The sequence below is a fragment of the Uranotaenia lowii genome, chromosome 1 (assembly GCF_029784155.1).
Source record: "Uranotaenia lowii strain MFRU-FL chromosome 1, ASM2978415v1, whole genome shotgun sequence".
NCBI lineage: Eukaryota > Metazoa > Arthropoda > Insecta > Diptera > Culicidae > Uranotaenia > Uranotaenia lowii.
The window spans coordinates 24578384-24600352 of record NC_073691.1 but is presented as its reverse complement, the minus strand read 5'-3'; the positions used below and the strand labels follow the sequence as shown (position 1 = coordinate 24600352).

The 21969-nt window shown below is 34.0% G+C and overlaps 2 protein-coding genes across 3 annotated transcripts in view; both read left to right on the top strand.

Moving 5' to 3' along the window:
• LOC129740062 (high affinity copper uptake protein 1) overlaps positions 1–21969 on the top strand; it is a 409058-nt gene that overhangs the window by 152569 nt on the left and 234520 nt on the right. The gene's annotated exons all lie outside the window — the stretch shown is intronic.
• Positions 1–21969, top strand: part of LOC129740061 (uncharacterized) — a 35418-nt gene that overhangs the window by 555 nt on the left and 12894 nt on the right. The window contains exon 1 of one of the 2 annotated variants that reach the window (XM_055731655.1): positions 19523–20272. The exons of the other annotated variant lie outside the window; for it this stretch is intronic. The gene's annotated coding sequence lies outside the window, so the exon portion shown is untranslated. Of the gene's footprint in view, positions 1–19522; positions 20273–21969 lie in introns of those variants that run through there. 2 annotated transcript variants of the gene reach the window in all.

Genomic DNA, 21969 nt, shown 5'->3' with positions numbered 1-21969 from the left:
TTTGAGCCACAGCACGCATCTGAAAATGGAGTTATGGCTGTTTTTACCCTCAATTCCCCTATGTTTTTCAATTATTTCCGAAAAAAGCACGTTCGACTTGAAAATTTTAATCCAAACGGGACGAATCTTGTGTAATTTTTTCCGATGAATCGATCGGGGCAGTATGATCCACCTCATGCTTCGTAAAATGAAGTTATGGCTGATTACCCTCAATTCTCTTACATTTATCAAATAGTTAAGAAAACGCATGTTCGGACTTGAAACTTTTGAACCAAATGAGACGTATCTTTTGTGATTTTTTCCGAGAATTCAAATGGAGGCTGTTTGATCATGCTTTTTTTAATAATTGTAAAATGTTGGGGAATTGATCCATTTTCCAGAGCTTGCGGTGACTCAAACAGCCTTCATTGGATTCTCGGAAAAAATCGCATAAGCTCATTTGGATCAAAATTTTCAAGTCCGAACAAGCTTTTTTTCTGAAGTAATAGAAAAATGTTGGGGAATTGAGGGTAAAAACAGCCATAACTCCATTTTTCGAAGCGTGCGGTGACTCAAACAGCCTTCATTGAATTCCTCGGGAAAAATTTTACAAGATACTTCCCATTTGGTTCAAAATTTATAAGTCCGAACATGCTTTTTTCGGAAATAATTGAAAAATATAAGGGAATTGAGGGCAAAACAGCCATACCTCCATTTTCTGAAGCCTTCGGTGGCTCAAACAGTCTTTATTGGATTCCTTAGAAAAAATCGCAAAATTTTCAATTTAAATTAACTTTTTTCTGGATTGTTTACAAAATATAGGGGAATCAGGGGTTAAAAAGACACTATAACTGCGTTCGTTAGCTTGTGCGGCGTCTGAAACTACGTCCAATCGATTCTCCGGACATTTTCACTAAAGGGAAGTACAATTTCATATATTTGTTTTGTGCAGGAGGGGAGGTATTGAATTTCTTCGCGGTTCATACACTGTTTCCCCCATAGTTCGCTGCTTTTACGAAACATTTTCATGAGTGCCTACTTGTAATATTTTTCCACTGTCAGAACCAAATTCGATGAACAGGTGAATTCGTCAAATTTTTTTTTATTTTGTTTGTCAATCTCTATTTGAAAAGGTAAATCTGCGCGGCATACTAGAATTACATTTCTATAAAGTTTATCCATTGTTGTGTTGATGAAATTGAACAAAATTTAGAATGTCATTGCATTTTTGCTGCATCTTCGCATTATATTTGACACGTTCGTCGTCAAGAGTCACCCACTGCAAAATATGCCCAACTTTGGAAAGCCAAAACACAAGCTGGAGATATCGTTTCGGTCTCAAATTTTGGCTAAAGAATAGTTAGAGAATTATTGATAATTCGAAATAATATTGACTAAAAACAAAAGGTTCGAGTAGGCATTGCCATGTGAGGTCATCAATAATTTTAGCTCTTTGTAAAAATGTTCAAGTTGAAGTGGACAAGTGAAAAGTGTGCCATTGAAGTCAATTCCAGTTGATAACAACTACACCGGCGATCATGATCGAGAAGCGTACAGTTAAAGAAAAATAACTCAGGTTGCCAAAGATTCCGATATCAAAACAGAATAAGCACGTTGCTCTTGCTAAGCCCCAAAGGCAAATTCTACTTCCTGTGTGTCCTTATTCGTTAAGATCAAACCTATTTCACAATTTTAACTTCAATATTCGATGAAGGCCAATAAAAGTTGGTTTAAACCTAAATTTTCTTAAATTTAATAAAACCGAATTAAATTTAAAAAAAATCATATTAAGCGTTTGGCAGGGAACTCCACGCTTCACCCCTCCCTTGGATCCAGTATCTTTTGAGGTATTTACCGCATGGTGGACCTGTAGTAAAATCTGCAATACATTGTAAAATGTTACAGATAATATGTTAAAATATAAATGAAATATGCAATCGAAAGTGTTTTTTCTCAATTTTGCTACGCTTAAATATAATGTTATTCAATTAAACCAAAAAATATCACTGTTGTGAGAAGGCCCTTATTTGATAATACTTAAGTAATAGTTTGGGATACACGAAATTTCGTAAAGTACTGGACTTTTGATTCTCTGTAGCCACCAAGCAAATACCAAATATCATGTACTGAGTTATCTGATGGATGCTGGAATGCACATAACTTGAACTCAAATTTATTAACACTTTTTTTTACGAACAAAAATTATAATTAGTCAGCAAAACGTACAAATCTTATGAATTGATGTGAAAATGATTGTTAAAAATGTTTGTTAAATATTTGAAAAATTGCAAAATAAAAGACAAATCCAAAAATTGGCTCTCTGGAGCCACCAGCGACAAAGCTTCATTGTCTAGGTGTTAAATCAACAAACTGTAAGTGAATTCGTTTGAATCCGTTTCAAATTCAGTATTCTTTGCTTTGAATCATTAGGTTAGTGTTGTTTGTAGTCATTCATTTTCTGAATAGAAGACTACAAAAAATTACAAGTGTAGAAATGGACAAAGCGAAACTTGAAATTAGAAACATTCTATTGTGACTTTTTTTCAAATGACTTGATTCGCTTTCAATTTATATCATATGTCAATAATTTACATAAATAATTTTCCCTCCTAGGTTTGTAAGTTCTTGAATCATTTGTTTACACATGTCAGCTAACGATATGTGCCGAAGTAACAGCTTCATGAAATTTTGGCCACGATATCAACCTGCATCCAAACTAGACTGCAAGATACAGTTAGTTTTTGCAATCATATCAGATCTTGTATAATTTTATTTTATACATGCGAATTATAAGTTGGAGCGGTATGCCCAATTTTAAGGTTAATTTATCATAGTTGAAATCATAGTTTATCAGTTGAAATCATGGAGCGCTGAGTTGCTGCAACCAGCGACGACTGAAAAAAAAAACAATTTATCAAACAACAACGACTATGGATAAGTTCATAAAATTTCATTTCTTATGCTGTGTTAAAAATATCAAATCTCATAAGTAAAGCGTTTCAGAACCTCAAAATAAATATTTAAAATGTTTCAATTTAGTTTTTTTTTATTCCACTTATTTATTTAAACAATCACTTCCGGCACTGGTTAAAACAATCCGCGAGCTCTTGTGGTTATTAATGTAGATCTTACCTGAATAATGATACTTCTAACTGTAATAATAGGACAGCCTCTAGTTGAAAGGGAATAATTTCCTTAAACCCTACGACTAAGCTGTTGTTTCCGGAGAACTCCGTATAACATTTTTGGGATAGCGCAAATTCAGGTCTCGGATGAAGTCCTACGATATGTTACCAGCATCTATCCTAAAATGCAAGAAAATTACATAAAAATGGATCCATAATTTAATGCAATGATTAATACTTACGCAACATTTTATGCTTACATATATATTTGTTTTGCTTTTTTCGGAGTAAATTTTTCAACTTCCCACTTGGAAGTTTGGTTTGAAAGCTGAGAAAATTTGATTTTTCCACTGATTACTATGATTGCCTAGGAACGTACTCAGGCAAGATGTGTACAAACATGACGGTGAAAGAAAAAAAAGGCGAAATCGTAGAACGAAATTCGGGATTGACGAAATTTTTGTGTTCAAACTTTTGAGTTTACCATCGACTAACTTTTATAGATTGGTAGGTATCTGTTGTGATCTAGAATTTTCTGATGATTTACTAGAACCAGCTTAAACCGGAACTGGCATTTATTCAAAACTATCCTCCGTTGGTTGACATTTTAATAACTACCGTCGGGACAATGGGCCAAAAATGATGGTGTTTGAGTTGTTTTCTGAATAACTATTGTAATTTAGCTTATTTCTAAAGTGAAAGAAAGCAGATTTGTTCTTAAATAGTATATATACAACTTCACAAAATTATCTTCGCCTATAATCCTTTTTTTCACATTTCCCTATCTATCTTCTATCTTTTCTTCAAAAAGTGAACTAGATATAAGCACACAATTGTAATCAAACAAAACGAGTTTGGCTTTTTAAAGCCTAAAGGTATGAGCCGTTTCAAATAAAGAATTAACAAAAAAAACTACACAAAATTTAGTTGAAAAAAATTGTTCTTTGAATAAGTTGTAATACAAAGAAAATTGGCCCTTAGAAGGGGTGACTATGGGCCACGTTTGTAATAGTTGAGTGATTCAAGAAAATGTTACCAAAAATTTCAAAATAAAAATGAATCCATATGTTTAGATGTAGATTGATCCCCTAGAGTGTTAAAATTTCATCCGTCATGAATTTTGGCTTACAGTTTCATATAATGATGATCATGATGTGCTTCCTGTAATAATTTGTTAACCTTGTATATGGATGGCCCTTCTTAATTTTCTCTCACGCCGGTCCTTGCTGATATTAATTTGTCTAAAAAAATGATTTTTTTTGAAAAAATAAATTTTATTGAAACTTATTCTAATTCTATAAAAAAAAAGCTGATAGTTAAAAAACGTTTATCATTATTTGGATTTTCCATTTTTAAGCTTGATATTTTTCTTGTTGGTTTTTTTCGCTTTTATTTTTTTACTCTTTCACTGTTTGCAATTTCCTCGGCTGCAATGCTGGTTCCGGCTGAGATATTGAACTTCTTCCTTCGCTTCGAAGAACCTTCTACAAAAATGGCTCGTTTAGTGTTGATAAAATCCTGGAAGGTATCTTCATGTTTTAGTCCAATTCAGCGCATACGAAATTGATCTTAACACTTGTTGGAAAGATACCACTTAGAAAACCAAAAATCAAGTTTTATTTCTAATTTTTCTTCAGACTTTCCATCAAAATCTTTAACAGTGCTGGGAAATCTGCTTCTGTAGAGTTGTCGCTGAAGACATGCTTTTTTCTTTATAAGCCCGAAGCACTTATCTCGCTTCATATTCGCTTCATGGGACGAAAAAAAGCAACGTCTAAAGTCTGCGCAATATGTGTTGAGTTCGAAGGGAGACATTTAAAAGAAATGTAGTGAAGTTCATACATTTTTAGAATTCATGTAGATAAATACGAACTAACGTTATCTCCAATTGCTGCACAATAATAAATTGAATATTTATGGTTTTTGGAGGTCAAAAACTCCTTCAAGGCTATGAAAACCGCAATCTTAGCTTGGCCCATTATCACCCCCATTTGTACATTTTGGACACTGCTTCAAAAAATTGATATAAATCTAAACATATTCAATCAATTTGTAGAAGAAACATTGATTCTGGTAAAGCAGATCCTAATGAACGTATTTATCAGGAAAAGAGCTATGAAATTTGCTGGTGTTAGTTTACACATGACAAAACTAATTAAAACAAAATATTTATGAGACAAAATTTTGAAAGCAAAAGAAGAAATGATATGCCGGCTATCATATGTAATAATTTGAAAACGATATCTCTGATACTTTTGAAGATATTTCAAAAACTAACATTTTTCATTTTAGCACATACACATACCCAGGCCTATAGTCACACCGCATGACCGAACTTTTTTTTCTATAAAAATCTCGAGCTAATGTGAACCAAAAACCCGAGCTTTATTTTAATCCTGAAGTGTGTATTTTGAGATTTTGGATCTGCGTTCTGAATCACAAAATTTTAAATAAAAATCTGTATCTGAATTCCAAAAATCTAACATTTCAGCCGATTTATATTTGACATTGGTATACTATAAAACTCTAAGTAGAATTAAGTCCAAGTAAGAACTTAAAATATATTTTGGTAGATTAACCCTAATCCGCTCTTGAGGGTTAAAATGGCCCTATTGGAAGCTTGTATCTTGATTCAGTCGCATCCGAATAAAAAAATGCTTCTGGGACCCTCTCGATGAATTCATGAGAAATCTTTAATTTTGCAACATTACTTTTTTATGGACGCACTCTAAAAGCCCAGACAAAAAACTCCCTATAATCAGACGTTGAGTGTCAATTCGGCACTTCTCGCTTAAAATCTCTATATCTCTCTTGTTTCTCAACCGATTTTTCGAAATGTATAGTTTTGGAAACTTCTCAAAGTAAATCAAAAAATTTTCTCAGACAATATTCAGCTTCAACTTTTCATTTTTACCGTTATTCAAAGTCTAATTTCCTTTCTGGTGAATATTATTTTATTGCGAAATTCTTGCTAATATATACTCAAAATCCATTGCAAAGTTAAATTTAGGTGTTAGCAAATCTGAAAAATTGAAAATTGATAAAAAAGTTTGAATAACAGCTACCTTTGAAAATTCGTCAAAAATTCTATGCTTCGTAGTTTGAGAATCTAAAGATACGAAATTGTATCAAATTACGTCAACTTTCCAAAAAACTTTCCAAAATTTGTCTACAGGGAGTGAAAAAATTCGGTGGTTCTTTGAATGAAAAGTACGTTTTTGACATCGTTTTTATTACATTTTTGTGGTTTCTGAAACTATAAATTTTGCACAGAACTATTGAGAAACAAGAGTAATATGCGTTTCAGTCAGGAGTGTCGAATTGAGACTTCGCGAACACTAACGGGTAAAAATTTCTGAGACGGATAAGGGTTGATCAGAATGTAATAGTGTAATTTGCCATTAAAAAGTGATGATGACCACCTATTTTGAAAAATTAGGTACCTACCACATTTTTGGCAAGCAAAAGTTTATGTTGAAAAATGTATCTTTCCGAAAGATCTCGATTTGTTAATGAAATCAAATACCAAAAAACAGTTAAAAATTTAAACCTCTGATTCTAAAATAGGTATATGAATCATGAAAGTAAGTTCTTTTGTAATATTTAAAATAGGTAGTAGGTATTCAGTAATTCAAATATTCTGTTAAAATTTAAAAAAATAGTCGCAAGAAATTAAGGATTAGAACAGACGATGTAACTGGTAATCCATCACCTTGTAAATTAAACGGTCGATTGCTCGTGCAAACCACCTTTGCACCTCTTCACAAATCCTACAAAATAATTAGCAATTGAGCAAGAATTATTTCATAATAAACCCAACAGTCGTCTTGACTTGACAACAAGTTATGCAAATTTTATTTATAAAACGTAGACTGCACGAACGTTGCCATCTTCTTACACTTATCGTAACGAGATTAGAAGCATCGAACCTATTTTGAACATAACCTGTTGGAGAGCTCACGTCATTCCGTATGGCCCTGGTCCAACCTCCTTAGCGGTAGACACTTTGAAAGTTTCCGTGGTTGCTTCTTGGAGTGCGAGCTCTAACATAGAAGGCACTGACATATTAAACGAAAAAAAAATTCAATGACCTACACACCCGGTCTACTGCGCTTCCATCGAATTTTCATTGGCTAAGGAAAACTGTCAACAGTTGACGAGTTGGGGACTTGCATAACATTCTTCCGCTTTTTTTTTCATTTCGTGACAGCCATCCGGAATGTTCCACTCGGTTCGGTCAAAGCGATTCGCAGATTGATCCTTGGACAGGACACGCTAATCGGATTACGGTTGACACATTCCATCGTTGCTGGGTGGCGTTCACGTAATAAGGTAACTTGAACGCAAGCTACGAGGGTAGTTCATGCTTCTTCTTCTGTGTAGCCGGAACGGAAATATCAGTTTCACTGAATAAAACAATGAGTTATCAAGCATAACTAGCATTCAAACTGAGAGATGAGTTTGTTGCATATTATCGATAACAAGCATCGATGATGATGGTTATTACATAGAGTAGGTCTATACTGAAATAATCAGAAGCATTCGTCATTACGAAAGTAGGCCAACGCGGGTCAATGTTCTGTAACAGAGAACTGACCTTGTAACGTTAAAAAGAAATGCATTTTTGATGAGACAAAGTTGATTTGATATGTTTGTTCTAAGTAATTTTGAAGCAGTTCATTCTATACTGGTCAAATTTGAGCTTGGTTGATAGAATTTCGCGTCAGGATTTCTAAACGGAAACTTATTTTGATGAGTTTAAATACCAGTCTGACATAAATAAAAATCCTCCAAGTTCAACAGTTTCGAAACATTTAAAAATTATTATTAAGAGTATACTACCTGTAGCCGTGTCGTTTAAGACCCAAATTCCCACCAAAGCAACCACATCTGTGGTCCATTGTTCCAGTTTCAGCTCAAAATTTTTTCAACCGCTAACTGATTAGATTTGGGTCCAAATCGTCACAGGTCTGAACCGTTTAACACTTAATGGATCAAGATTTTTTCACTGGTTTAAATCTTATTTTGTTTGGTCCAATTCTCGTCTCAATTTGACCCAATATTAGACCACATACGATCGCTTCGAAGGTATTGCTAACGCTAGAACCGGGGAAAAAACAGCAGCATAGGCTCTACGGTATTTTTCAGCACCATGCCTAATTTCAGCTCATTTGGTTAACTTTAAGGGGTCGTTAGACGACCCTCAATTATTTGTTCTAGATAAAATACCAAATCCATTTCTTTGTCTCTAACTTATATGAACATAATTTGTCTTATAAAAGTTTCTACAATTTAGACGTAATTTCACACATTTCCTTGCAAGACTATCAGATGATACAAATTACCACAAAAAAGTTATTAAGGGTAGAAAAAAAGGAATGTCAATCTGAAGGATATATATTAGACTAGTTTAGTTTTCGGCTTATTTCGCTGATTTGGCCTTACAGGGTTTGACCCCCATTCATTTGCAAGTACCTACTCTGGCGAAATTTGAGCTCATTTGAGTTAGTTTCCAGCGTGCACTAGGAGTTTTAGAGAAAAACCACAATTTTTCTTGAAAATTTTCGTAGATATGCTCTAGAATGCTATTGTTTATATAAAATGATGGTTTTATAGTGCACTGTGATTAGTTAGTATGACAAGCATCAGTATGATTCTGTTTTAGGAAATCGGAAAATCTAACCAAAAAAATTTGAAAATTTATAAACTACCTACTTGTAATGAAAATTTACTTACAAGTTGAGAGTTGAAATCAGCAGAAAATAGAAAAAAAAATCCATACAATCTTTTCGTAAACAGATAGTCTTATTTGTAACCATTAACACTAAATTAAATCATGATCTTGCTAAGCTTATCGAGTGGTCTAAACAAAACAGTTTACCGATAAATCCCGCTGAAACGAAAGTGCTTTGGAAGACATCCAACCCCTTCAATTCACCCACCACTTTTTCTAAATAGCACTGTCTGTAGTTAATTTTGTCGATTTTGCTGAAAATTTAGGTATTATTTTTGACAAGGATCTCTCCTGGAACCAAGGTTGCGAAATCTCATGAGATTGAGATTTTTTTGAGTGAGATTTTCCCTTTTTGAATCTCAGTGTGATGCTAGGTAATCTCATCGTGAGTATCACAAACGGTTCTTGTCTTGAATGTCAACGCTTTCTCAGACTGAGAATCACGAGCAGAAAAACTACTTTTTGGAAGGCAGAGATGCCATGGAATAATATTTGTGCACGATCTTGAACAATGAAACAAGTTTTATAGTTCAGAAAAGGCTGAACATACCACGACTTTTTAAAAACTGTCAGTTATACTTGATGAATGTTAAAGGCCAGTTATACTTTTTTTTAAACATTTTTATAGAGAACATACTATCAAAAGCTCAGTACAATAAGGTTGATGATAAGAATTTGTTTTTTTTTATTTATGTCTTAAGCAAAGTTGCGAAATCTCGTTCAGTTAATATTTTACCGAGTGAGGTTCTTCCTATTTGAATCTCAGTGTGAAACGTTAACGTTGATTGTGAATGAAAGTTTTGATTTTAAAACATTTTTATGTATTATCATGACTTGTAAGAATCTGATTATAATATTTATGTCTTAGTTTAATGAAAGTTTTACAGAATGAGCAAAAAGTTTATATGACCAAATATGTTGATGAGTCTCGCTCGTATTCAGAGGATTAAAGACATGCAAGTTATGAAATTGTATTTCCTACAGTAATGTACTTTTAAATCTCTTAAAAACGTTGATGCAAAGTTTTGCAATCATGGAAAAAAACCATTGAAATGCCCAAGCTCAAAATTCTTCAAAAAAAACCCCCAATGGCTTAATGTGCTTGCCAGAAAAAAACATCTCAAATCTTCTTTACATTACAAGAAACTATAAAAAATATAGCAAAATATGAATAGCTAAATATTTGATTATTATAAATATTAACACAAAAAGTACCGCAAAGACAACTAAGCTGGGAAACACTAAAATTCAAAATTAAAATTATAAGGATCCGCCATGCCTAATTTTACAAATTTAGTATCTTTGAATTACCGAAAGTTTTTTTTTGTAAATTTTGCAGAAAAAAGTTTTATGATTTTATTTATAGCATTCGAGCTATGCTTTGCTTTTACTTGTAGCGGCAACCACGAAACAAATTAAATTTTAAAATATAAAAATTAAAAAAAGATTGTTACCAACGAAAAACCATTCCAATTAAAACGCATGGCATCCCAGCTTATGCAACCGGCTGGAATCGACCACATATGAAAAGCATTTATGAACCAAATAAAAAGTAATAAAGAAATATCAAAATTTTCCCTTTCAAATGAAAGCGGCGGTTTGTAGCTTCTATCCTAACGGTTAATCTTTTTTGTTTCAATTTTAAAAAGACATTTTAATGATTTTTTATGCATTTTAACGATTTTCTTTTTCAAGAGAAGGAAAGCCGGTTTTATTTGCACCGGCTCACAGATCTTTTTCAAATATTATCTCGACTCGCGTGATGTTTGAAATTCCCTGTGGGAAATTTCTGAAGTAGAAAACATGATCGTTGCACCAAAAAGTAGGATATGGTTCATACCAGCCTATCTAATGTCCGATAAACTCACTTATTCTATTATGAGCGTTTCCAGAAGATTTATAGAATTCTAAATAGAAAAAAGAATATGACAGAAATAATAATGTCTCATTGAATATTAAGATTGATCAAATATTATTGTACTACCATTTGGAGTAATTGTAAAATCGCTTCTTTTGTTAAGCGGCCTTACCTCTAATTTTTTGATTATTATCTTATGCGCTTTAAGACACATGCATCAGGAATGAATTGTTCTTTAATTATCATAGCTGGATTTTTTTAACGATTCTTGAGTACGTTTAAAAAAACCCTTGGAAAAAACACTGTTCAATTTTATTAAAATGGCTAGTTTAGACTGTTAATTGATCATTCACAGCCTAGTACATCATTTTGATGTGGTTTTTGTGAAATCGGGAATGTTAAGATTGGTTTCGAAAATTGGTTTTCTCTACGGTTGTTCCGGATCTTTTACAGTCTCTAAGTGACTATTACTGTCAAAAATTCGGCAGAAATTTGCACTACCAATGAATAGTTTGGAACAGAGAAGGGATGTCAAGGACCAAGGACGTTTAAAAAAAGATCGTTTGAAGAAAAGAGATTTAAATAAAAGTTGAAACAAAGGTCTGCTGATCACTGACATCACGGCTTCTATTTTTTTATTTAGTTGATATAAAAAAGAAGGTTTTAATTCTGAATGTATAGATGCATATTTGTTAGAATACATGATCTTTATTAATATTTCCAAATTTAGATATCCTTCACTCGTACACAACATGCTCTGAAGAAGGGACCGCATGAAATTTGATGACTGTGATCATATTATAGTTCAACAGCCGAGAAAATAAAAAAAAACCTAAAAAAATATGAGTTTAGACCTTTTTTTTGTAAAATTTCAGCCCTTGAGAGTTAAAACAAATATCGTTTTTCTATTAATGTATTCTATGCTTAGCTAACTAAGCATATTTTACTCATTTCAAATAGCCAGAAAATCGATTAGAAATGTTGCTTTTAATCCCATATTATGTTGTTGCTTTTAATTTTGAAAACCAACAAAATGTCAACGACTGAATTTTATATTTTTTTTTATTTAAGTCGTCTTGACTATGAAATTATGTTATAAATTGTTTAGTACCAAAGCGCCGTATCTGCAAATAATATTATAAAATTAAAGTGTTTTTCTCAACATTTATAAGGTAGTGTGTTGTGTATATAGACACTTTTTAAAACATATAGGTACCACGAGCTTTAACACTTCCGTTATTAAAAAGTTTCAATAAACTCCAATCATTAAAGCGCTCTTATTTTTTTTATATCAAAGCGTTTGGAGTCGTTTAACTTGGCGTGTCGCTAGTGTGAAAAGCTTTTCACATTATATGATACATTCAAATATTCCATAGATTCGTTACAAATTTAACTGTCGTCAAAAATAGTAGGGGAAAAAGTGGGGAATATAGCTTAAGATTTCTCTAATGGGATTCTGGATTTCTGATTTTTTTTCTAGATGTGATGCTCAGTGAATTTCGTTTGACATCGAAAGCTTTGAGCATCACTACGAAATTCATTGTGCTGCTTAATTGATACTCATCACGGTGAGTATCAATTTAAAATGATTATCTGAAATCTTGCAACTCTGCCTGGAACCGACATGTTAATGCCCAATGTTGTAAAATTTATGGTGGGATTAAAAGACTAAACTTAACAACAAACCATCTGGATGTATATATAAAATTAAACTTTTCAAGACATAATGTCTAGATATCCTTTGTTTATGTTTATTCAAATGCTCTCGAAAGATCAGTTAATAAATTAAGAGTAGCCCTTAACTCCTGTGTGCGGTATGTATTCAATTTATCACGTTATTCTCGAGTTTCTCATCTACAAAAGCTGCTCATTGGTTGCTCCTTCGATAATTTCTATAAGTATAGATCTTGCATGGTAAGCAACGAATTCTTATTTCCGAAAAGCCACAGTACATTTAAAAAGTTTGCTCACTTCTCTCAGAATTCACGAACTAGAAGCATTTTAATACCCCCACATAGCTCTCATATTACGGTCGATCCTTTTTCGTCCGAGGTATTGTAAATGGAATAATCTTCCTTATCCCTTCAAACAAATAAAAAAGAAATCAGAATTTGAAAGGAGTTTCCTGGAAATCAACTATTTGACCAAAATTCACCGTTTAAGAAATCCTGGAGGATCCAATAGTTAGCTAAAATTTGAACCAAAGTGAAGATGATCGACTCCATGAAATGAGAGGAATGTGAGAGGTTTTTTCAAGTTCAACCCGAAAATATGAATAGAGAAATTAATAAAAAAAAATCAAATTTTTCTGCCTGGTTAATCTAGGCAGACTTATAAATAGGCCTGATTTAATTGCTTCAAGGTAGAAAAGCTGCCCACCGGTAAAATAAACAAATTACGGTGGGTAAATGGCGCGAAAAATATTTGGAATGCTTTTAGGGAGATATTTAAAAAAAATCGTAATGAAGAGCCTAAAAATCTCTTTAGCGACCTGGAGATAAACAAGGAGAATGAATTGAAAAATTTGATGTCTAGTACCGTGAAGGCATCAATGGCCGCGCATTTAAGCTATGATGAATGTTCTCTGTGCCGTACAAAAATGGTTTTTTGTGCGCTTCAGAAAAAAAAGGCACTGACATACATCCTTTAAGGGAAAATTTTAAAGCGATAGTTTTTTTTCATTCTAACGTCACAAAAAAACGCGAATTTGTAAAAAGTGTTGGTGTACCAATGGCCGCGCACTTCTTAATTTGGTTTAAACAGTGAATAAGGTATCCGAATAGTTAAAATGTTGTTTACATGGCGCTCAGACTCATTGCGAATATTCTCAGGTAAGGATTTTCAAGATTCACACATGAAACACCGATTTGCCTCCATTGTTTTTTTTTTGTGAAACCAGTCTGGTTCAAAATATGTAAGTATGAGACGCCATATTTACAAGCATTGTTTTACCGGAAGATATATTGGAACAATGTTTTCGGTCGCGATTTCGATAAATTATCACAAATTCGGCGAGGTGCACGAAAATCCACGAGGAAATTGACCAACTAAAACTAAACAGATCCGAATTGCTTTCTAACCTCAAATTTTCTAACACTTTGTAGCAATTTTCATTAGATGATGGTTTCTTCCGATATTGTATAAATTTGTCATTTTTTCCGCAACAGAACCTTCAAACTAATCACTTTTTTTCACAATTGATTTATTATACACCCACAAATAATTTACGTTCGAAAATGTTTGCAAGGTGCTCGAATTCAACACAAAAACTGAACTACAAAAAGGGACCGACTTAGCTTAGGGTTACCAGATCTCCCAACACCAAAAAGAGTACATTGAGATCTTTTACCCTAAAAAGTCAGGAGAAACTAGTGAACCTGTATATAAGAGAAGTGACATCTGAAACACAAAATTCCAATCGAGCAAAAGAACTGTCAAAATTGATTCCAATCGATCCGAGCATTTTGTCGCAGAGCTTTTACCTTTCTTATTGAAAACTCAACCAAGGAAGGTATTGCGATTGTTGTTATAGTTCAAACAGATAAGTTTTTAGCTGGTCATATGAATTTATGATTAGGTGCAATTTTTTTTAATGCTTTGGTGAATCATGTTTCTAGTTAGAAAGCTAACTGATTATTAACGAAATTCAAGTCATTCATACCGTTTATCACGATCATTCGGGCATCAAGTTCAATGTTGTTTTGTTGGATTGAAGGAGCGTTCACTTTAGAGCTTGAACATTGAGCCAGAAAACAGTGCTGGGAATTTTTTTGTCCAAGATTTCGGCGATGTTGCCACATATTTCATTTTAAGAGGGATCAGATGTCGCTTCTCTTATATGAAGGTTCACTAGGAGAAACGATATAACTCCGGTTTTCTGAGCTCCCTAGGGTTACCATACGTACTCTTTTAAGAGTACATGTACTCTTTTTTGATCGAGAAATGAGCGTACTCTTCTTTTTATGAAATCTTGCGGTTTGTACTCTTTTTTTTATTGAAAGACATTTTATCAGAGAAACGAACTTATTTCTTCCAGTTCTTAAGTTTGTGTTTCTATATGTACAAGAAGTCCGAATAAAATGCACACTTTCTGCATTCATGGGACGGTACTCCAGGTTTCTCTACTTTGTTGAGTTTTCCAAACGATGAATTTAAATAGAAAGCATCACAAATCGATTAAAAAATAAAATTTCTTCAGCAGTACTTTACTATTAGTAAAATACAACAACTTCGAAAGTTTTAAAATCGCTTTTGAGAAAAGTTCTCCTAGGCGTCGCAATAAACATTGCAGGCAATCAGCGCCTTTGAATATTCAATTAACGCCCAAACAGTTGACAAAGAGCACAACAGCAATTTGAACTGCATCATTTTCTCATGTTTGCGGTGTTCTGATCTCTATCTCTTCGAATAATCCAACAACCCTTTGACTTTTCACTAAAAATCTGCAAGAGAAAATGAACAAAAAGTAAAGACGATAACTTTCAATTTTTAAAAGTATTTTTTTAAAAGTCATAGTTGCCAGGTAAGTCACATAGCTAGAAACTAATTGTCGTTTTTTGAATGACCTTAAATTTCCTGGTTTCTCCCTGGTTTCTGGTTTCCCAGTTTCTTCAAAATATTTTGAAACATGATTTCAACGTACTCTTTTTGGAGTTGAAGGATATGGTAACCCTAGAGCTCCCAGCCATCACATTGATACAAGATCCATTTAATTATCAAGCTTTGCGCTCTGAAGGTATGCAAAACAAAAGTTAAAGGATGTACATATTTCGTACTACTGTAATATTCAGAGATATTTCAATTCAATCAAATACTGTCCATTTGTTGAGGTTATGCAAAAGTTGGATTATTCAAAGAGGTAGCAGTATTTAGATGTTGCTGATGCTGAACAACCACAAAAACGTTATAAAACAATCTATTTCCAGTTTTCTTTTTTTTATTGACGCTTACATTTCCTTTACAATCATTATTTGAGATTTGTGCGCTTTTAAGCATATTACCTAAAGTGTGTATATATTAATTATTGTTTGCATACTTAAAGGCGCTTATTGCGCTCACTTTATTACGACTAAATATGCATGTTAATGAAAACAAAAAGCAGAATAAATTTGTTTCTAGTAGAGAAAGTGAAAGATACTTAGCGTAGGTATTAGAAAACGTGAAACATAGGAATTATCGTTGTTGAATTTCGGAGAAAATAAAGTTTAAAGTAGGGGAGAGTGGGGTATCGTGGGCCATGGGGAAACGTGGGCCACTTTTAATATCTCAGATGTGTGTTGAGATAAAAGTCTCAAACCAACTGTCATAGTCGTCGCTTTGCGTGAGCATGTATTCCTATATGTTGTTGACTGGAATACGCATCATATGCTTCTTTTATTTATCAAGCTAAAAAAAGTTAGAAAAATTTTCTTACATAATTAAAAAAACACCCGCTAATTTCATGGATGAGGAACCTAAAGTGCATAACAAAAATATGCTCATACGCTTATGATCTTAGTTTTGTCATAATCTTTCACGTGGAAAAGGAATTTTTGATGAAACATCAATAAGTCACACAAACGCAACCAATTTGCAAATCATAGCTTGTGGGGAATCGTGGGTCACACATCTTGAATCACCTATATTTTTATGTTTTTATACACATTCAGAACTTAAAATACGTTTTTCCTATCTGAATAGTTTTCTTATGCCAAATGAAGAGAAATGAAAAATATTTTGTCCATCCTATCTAAGAAATTTTGCCAAAACGTTCGCGATCCAGGTTTTGGAATCTATGCGATTATACACAGCTCTCTTTTTTATTTCATCATCCGAAATTGCTTTAAAATAACGAAATGAATTACGAAATCACAGTTTTGGGTCAACTCATAAACTTTGCATGTTATTTGGTCAATTTGGATTTGGTGGCCCACGATTCCCCACCATTTTTCAAAATCCAAAAAATATTGGTTTTTTTTTTCAAACAGTCAGAATTTGGAGAAAATAACTTATTAAAAAATTTAAAAAAATACCTTATGATACCTTGAAAATGTATAAAACCATACCATTTTTTATTTTAATTTTATCTTTTATAATAAAGAAGTTATGGAACAACGAAAAAAAGTGGCCCATGATTCCCCACTCTCCCATACTTGTTTAAGGTACTTGAGGCGGCTAACAATCTGTGGAATCAGCAAATTGCTCAGTCTTTCATAACTATTGACACGATGAATGGCTAAAAATACAAAAAAGGGTGCCTCCAAATGCGACTTTTTTCTCTGGAAAGCATTTCAATTGGTCCCACATAGTTTATACTCTTTCAAAGTTGGATCTGGAAACGTGCCATTACGCAAAAAAAGGTGGTAGAGTGATAAAATGATGATTGTTTTTGAGCCGGAGAAGGACAATCGGCTAAATTTGTTATAAATACGACTAATTTCAAAATTTTGTGTAAATTTGAAAGTCAAGCTTCAGAAAACAGAAAACGTTATTAGAAATAGCCTTGATTCGAAAAAAGGAAGGTTCATAGTATGTATTACATGGCGCACGTGTTGCCCAAGAGTTAAAATCGAAAAATTTGTTCATTGGATGCTATCTCAAACCCACTTGAAAGAACATCACAAATCATTTGCAGATGTAATCATTACATCTCCAGGTAACTTCGCTTAAAAAAATCAACAATCTCCATCCATGCATTCAAATCCATGCCAGATTTTTTTCAGCACGTGACAAATCCGGGAAATTTTATATGAAAACCTTGCAAAATCCGAGCATTTGATTTCAAAATTGACAACCATAAATCCGGGCTATAGCCGGGTAAATTTTGTCCAAACCCAGAAATCACACAACAAAAATCAAGTTAAAAAAAAAATGAAAAAAAAAAAATGTTTGATAAATTTATTTTGGTATTTTGACAAATAAAGTGATTAATTTCTGGCAAATTCCGGGCTTTTCTTTCTATAAAATCTGGGCAACCGGTTCGGGCCAGACTGTCCCAAATTTTTTTATTAAATATTTGAGCAAACCGGAATAAAACCGGGGAACTGACAACCTTAATTTAGAAGCAACTAATTCAACAATGAATATTTATTCTACAAAATTAATCACCCAACTTTCGGTAGCTCAAAGAAACTTAATTTATAAAATTTGGTCCAGTGTTTTCTGAGATAGAGAATGACCTATTTCGGTGTTTCTTGGTTAAGTTTTCCTTGCGGCAATTAATGTATTGAGTTGTTTGAGCAAGATGATTCCAGTGCATGTAAAAAGAGAAGAATCAAAGAGATTGTGAAAAGACGAAAACAAGTGGTTCGTTTTTATGAAACCTCCTATAAGATCAAGTACTTAACTGTAAAAGACCACCAAGTTTTTTGAAGTCTTCTTCCTTTATTAACGGTTTTTGAATACTTTTTAAAATCCAATCAATCTGTTTTACCATGTTAACCCTCATCCGTCCCCGAAATTTTGGCAAGATGCAGTTCCTGTAGTGTCAAATTGACACTCCTGACTAAAAGCAATATAAATATCTCTCTTGTTTCCAATCGATTTTTACCAAATTTATAGTTTTGAAAACTTCGTAATGAAAATCAATTATGTTTCTCAGAGAATATTCAGCTGTAACAATTAAGTTTTCCGTTATTCAAAGTATAAGAAATAAAATCCAAAAAAAACATGCTTCGGAAAAAAGACTGTAGATCAGTTACGGAATACTCGAAACAAATTTTACTTAGTATCCAAAAAAGCAGAAGTTAGAAACAATACGTTGCACACAGAATAAAAAAAAAGATTAAGGTTTCCAAAACTATAGATTTTATAAAAATCGGCTGAGAAACTAGAGAGATATAACGGTTTTAAGCGAGGAGTGTCAAATTGACACTCAAGGTCTGAATAAGGAGTTCTTTTTTTTCCTTGGGCTCTCAGGGTGCGTTCATAAAAAAGTAATGATGCAAAATGAAAAATTTTATGAATTCGTAGAAGGTCCCCAAAGATTTTTTTTTATTTGAAAGCACCCGAATAGAGTTACAAGCCGCCAAACTTCCAATAGTGTCACATTGACACTCAAAAGCGGATTAGGGTAATTAGCCGTAACTATTTCAGAGTCTTGTCAATCGCTTTTTGCCACCAAGTAGAGCCAAATCGCATTTCTGGAATAGAAGGAATGCGAATTAGAAAATCAATTTTCGGGTCGTTATCACGAGTCATGCCCATTAAAAGCTTTATATAAATTATGAGTTTCATGAAATAAGTTTTATAATTGGTTTATACAGCATTATAGTGAGTTTATTAATGGCTTTCTATACTAACACGTTTCGGCAATAAAAAATTTCATAAAGAATTTTAAAAACACTTAAAGTTTGAATCTGAACAAGAGCCCTCTTTTAGAGCCCTATTGCACCTGTCAAACTCTGCTGGAAGTGCTGGATGCGGTGACAGTTGTCTGGAACGCATTAAAACGCATGCGCCTTTTTCAGCGGCAGATTCTCTAAACAGCGAATTCTTTTGTTTTGAATTTTCTTCGTCATAACAACTATACAATTTTTCGAGGAAAATTGCAATTGATTGCTTCGAATGCTTTCGACGTAAATGTTCAATTGAGTTCGGATAAATTGGTGTATTTTATGACACCAATCGCGAAAACTCAATTAAAGCTTGATATTGTGATTCGGTACCGTTTGTTTAGATTGTTCCTCTCGAATATTTGGTCCCAACGAGAAAGAATCTTCTCCAGATGACCGGATTCAGAGAGTGGCTGCAGCCAAACAATAACACCGAGCGAGTAGCGAGACACACACGTGCCAATTTTTCACACGTTTAGCTTTCCGCCGCGGAAATTCCGCTCTTCAGTGAGCGAAAAGATTTCATTCGGTTCGGATTGTTATTGGGATTAAAGCGGGACGGATTTTTCCACACCGCGCCTAAGGCGAGATTTCTGCTTGATTATTGCCTTCCTAGTACTAGTTTTAAGTGGGCTTTTTGACTTTTCTTCATCCGTTGTTTTGGGAGGGTTGAGGCATATTGAGACAGTGAGTTGGTGAGGGGGTACAATTTTCCAGCCAGCAGTTATTGTATCGAAGTGGAGAAAAACTCAAAAGCAATTATTCGCGTGCCCCCTCGCATTCTTCGAACGGTGAACCATCTTGTAAAGTAATTCGAACGAAAGGGTTATGGTTTTTCTCATCTGACACGCACTCGAGTGCTGTGGAAGATTTTAGTGCAATTTTTACCTTCATGCAAATTGATTATTTTTACTACTCTTGCGAAGGGGAGGAGAACTCTAACCTTTCAAGTGTTTTTGCTAGTTTCCTGTGTAAATGTACAGCGAAATCAGAGTCTGAAGCACCCGAGAAGAAAATCTAGAAAAATCATACCGTGAACCGTAGTAGGCGAAAGTGCTCCCGGGAGAAGTAAATCCTGTGATTTGAAAGTCTCCAAGCGAAGGAAAAGAAAAACAAATCAGTAGAGAGTGACTGTGTCTGTGTATAGATGTGCAAATGAAGGAATTATTACCCGTTTCAAGTAAACAAGGGAAACAGATTTATTATTTCTGCATCTCGCTGCTGCTGGCGGCACAAAGCTATTGATTTGTTCCTCAATCAATCGGTAAGATATAAAACGAGCGAATTGCTAAGGGAGGTGGGGAGATGTGCGGGTTTGGCAGACGGAAATCCTGCTGCAACGTTATGCAAAATAACTGAACTACAAAGCCATAAATTATTCATAAACCCATTGCAGCGGGAAATACACAAACGCAATGGTACACGAAAAACCTTTTCAACTCTAATCACATCAAAACACTGTTAAAATCCATTTGCTGTGATGTGGGGAGTAAAATCGATCGACTGGTTTCCTCCCTCCCTCGAAGGGATGATGATGATATGAGGGGGCGGGTGTAATAATTTATCATTTTATGATTCCCAAGGGGTCAGCAAGTCATCAGCAGTTCAGATTCCAAGAATGAGGGAAAACCAGTTCACCATTACATTATTGTATTTATTGTTTTTTTCTCTTTTATTTTGGTGAGTTGGGTTGGAGAAAAATTACCCATCAAAGTAGACCGTTTCGTGTTTGTGGTGGTTGCGGTCAGACAAAAAAAAAAAAAAAACAAAACACACGATTGAGGAGCCATGATACAGAGAAGGAGTGTGTTTTAACCTAATTTTTGGATTGTCCGTCCTTCAGCTACGTGCAAGCTTCGAATAGAAGATCGATTAGTATCGCGTTCTATCTGTTTTTGTTACGACGACACTCCATCGAAGCTAATCGATGTTATTAACTCTTGAACGAGTGTATTTTAATTCAAATTTTATGTATGTACAGTAGGGTGGCAACCAAATGGGTCATATTGAATTTCGAAAACCGACGATATACATTTTGTAAATTGGCCCAATAAGCTAGCCTGTGCCAAATTTCAGCTCAATCGAACTTGATTTAGAGGTGCCTCACAGCGCTCAAAGTTTCGGTTTTTTACCCTAAAAATCACCAAAGGGGGGCAAATCAAGTTAAAATGCAAAAAACATTGAAATCTGTTGTCGATTTCCAAAATTCGATCATGAAATTTTTCCCACACATCCATTGTCACCCTAATGTACAGTATGACCCATACAAAATGCGAAATTCTGTTATAAAGGTTCAAAAGCACCTTTCTTGATGTAAACTTAAACATGATTTAAAAACCCTTTATTCAGTCATGTAGATAAACATATTAAGAAACAATCACTCGATGTGCTCACTTTCGTACTCCCTCCAGGCGGGATCTGAATCGGGATCATACCTTTACAATATAAGGTCTTGACATCGACACTTGGTTGAGAGGATGCACAGGCCTTCACTTTAACATACACCTATATCAAATAGTCGAGGGGGTTGAAATCTGGACTGCACGGAGGCCATCATTTTGCCGTTGATGATGCATTCAAGTTATCTTTGACCAATCGCAGCATGGACGAGTTCAAGATATTCGCTTCCTTAGCTAGTCTCCGGATTGGTCTTTCTGGATTCCATATTACTTTCGGCTAGAAAAATTTTACCACTTTTACAGTGCGTGCTGTCCGAGGCCTTTCAATACCCGGCTTCCGTGGACATGGCCCATCAAATTTTATTTATTTATTGATTTGTCTTTGGTTGATAATTAATAACCATGCAGACTAATATGTTTAAAACTAAGGTGATCTGCTTAGAGCTTATTTAAAACTACGCTTACTCATGTTTAAATCGAATAGATGGTACACTAAATTGAAACGATCACAACATTTATCTATCGGTTGATTTCTTCCATAAGCAGTACGGTTGTAAGTTAT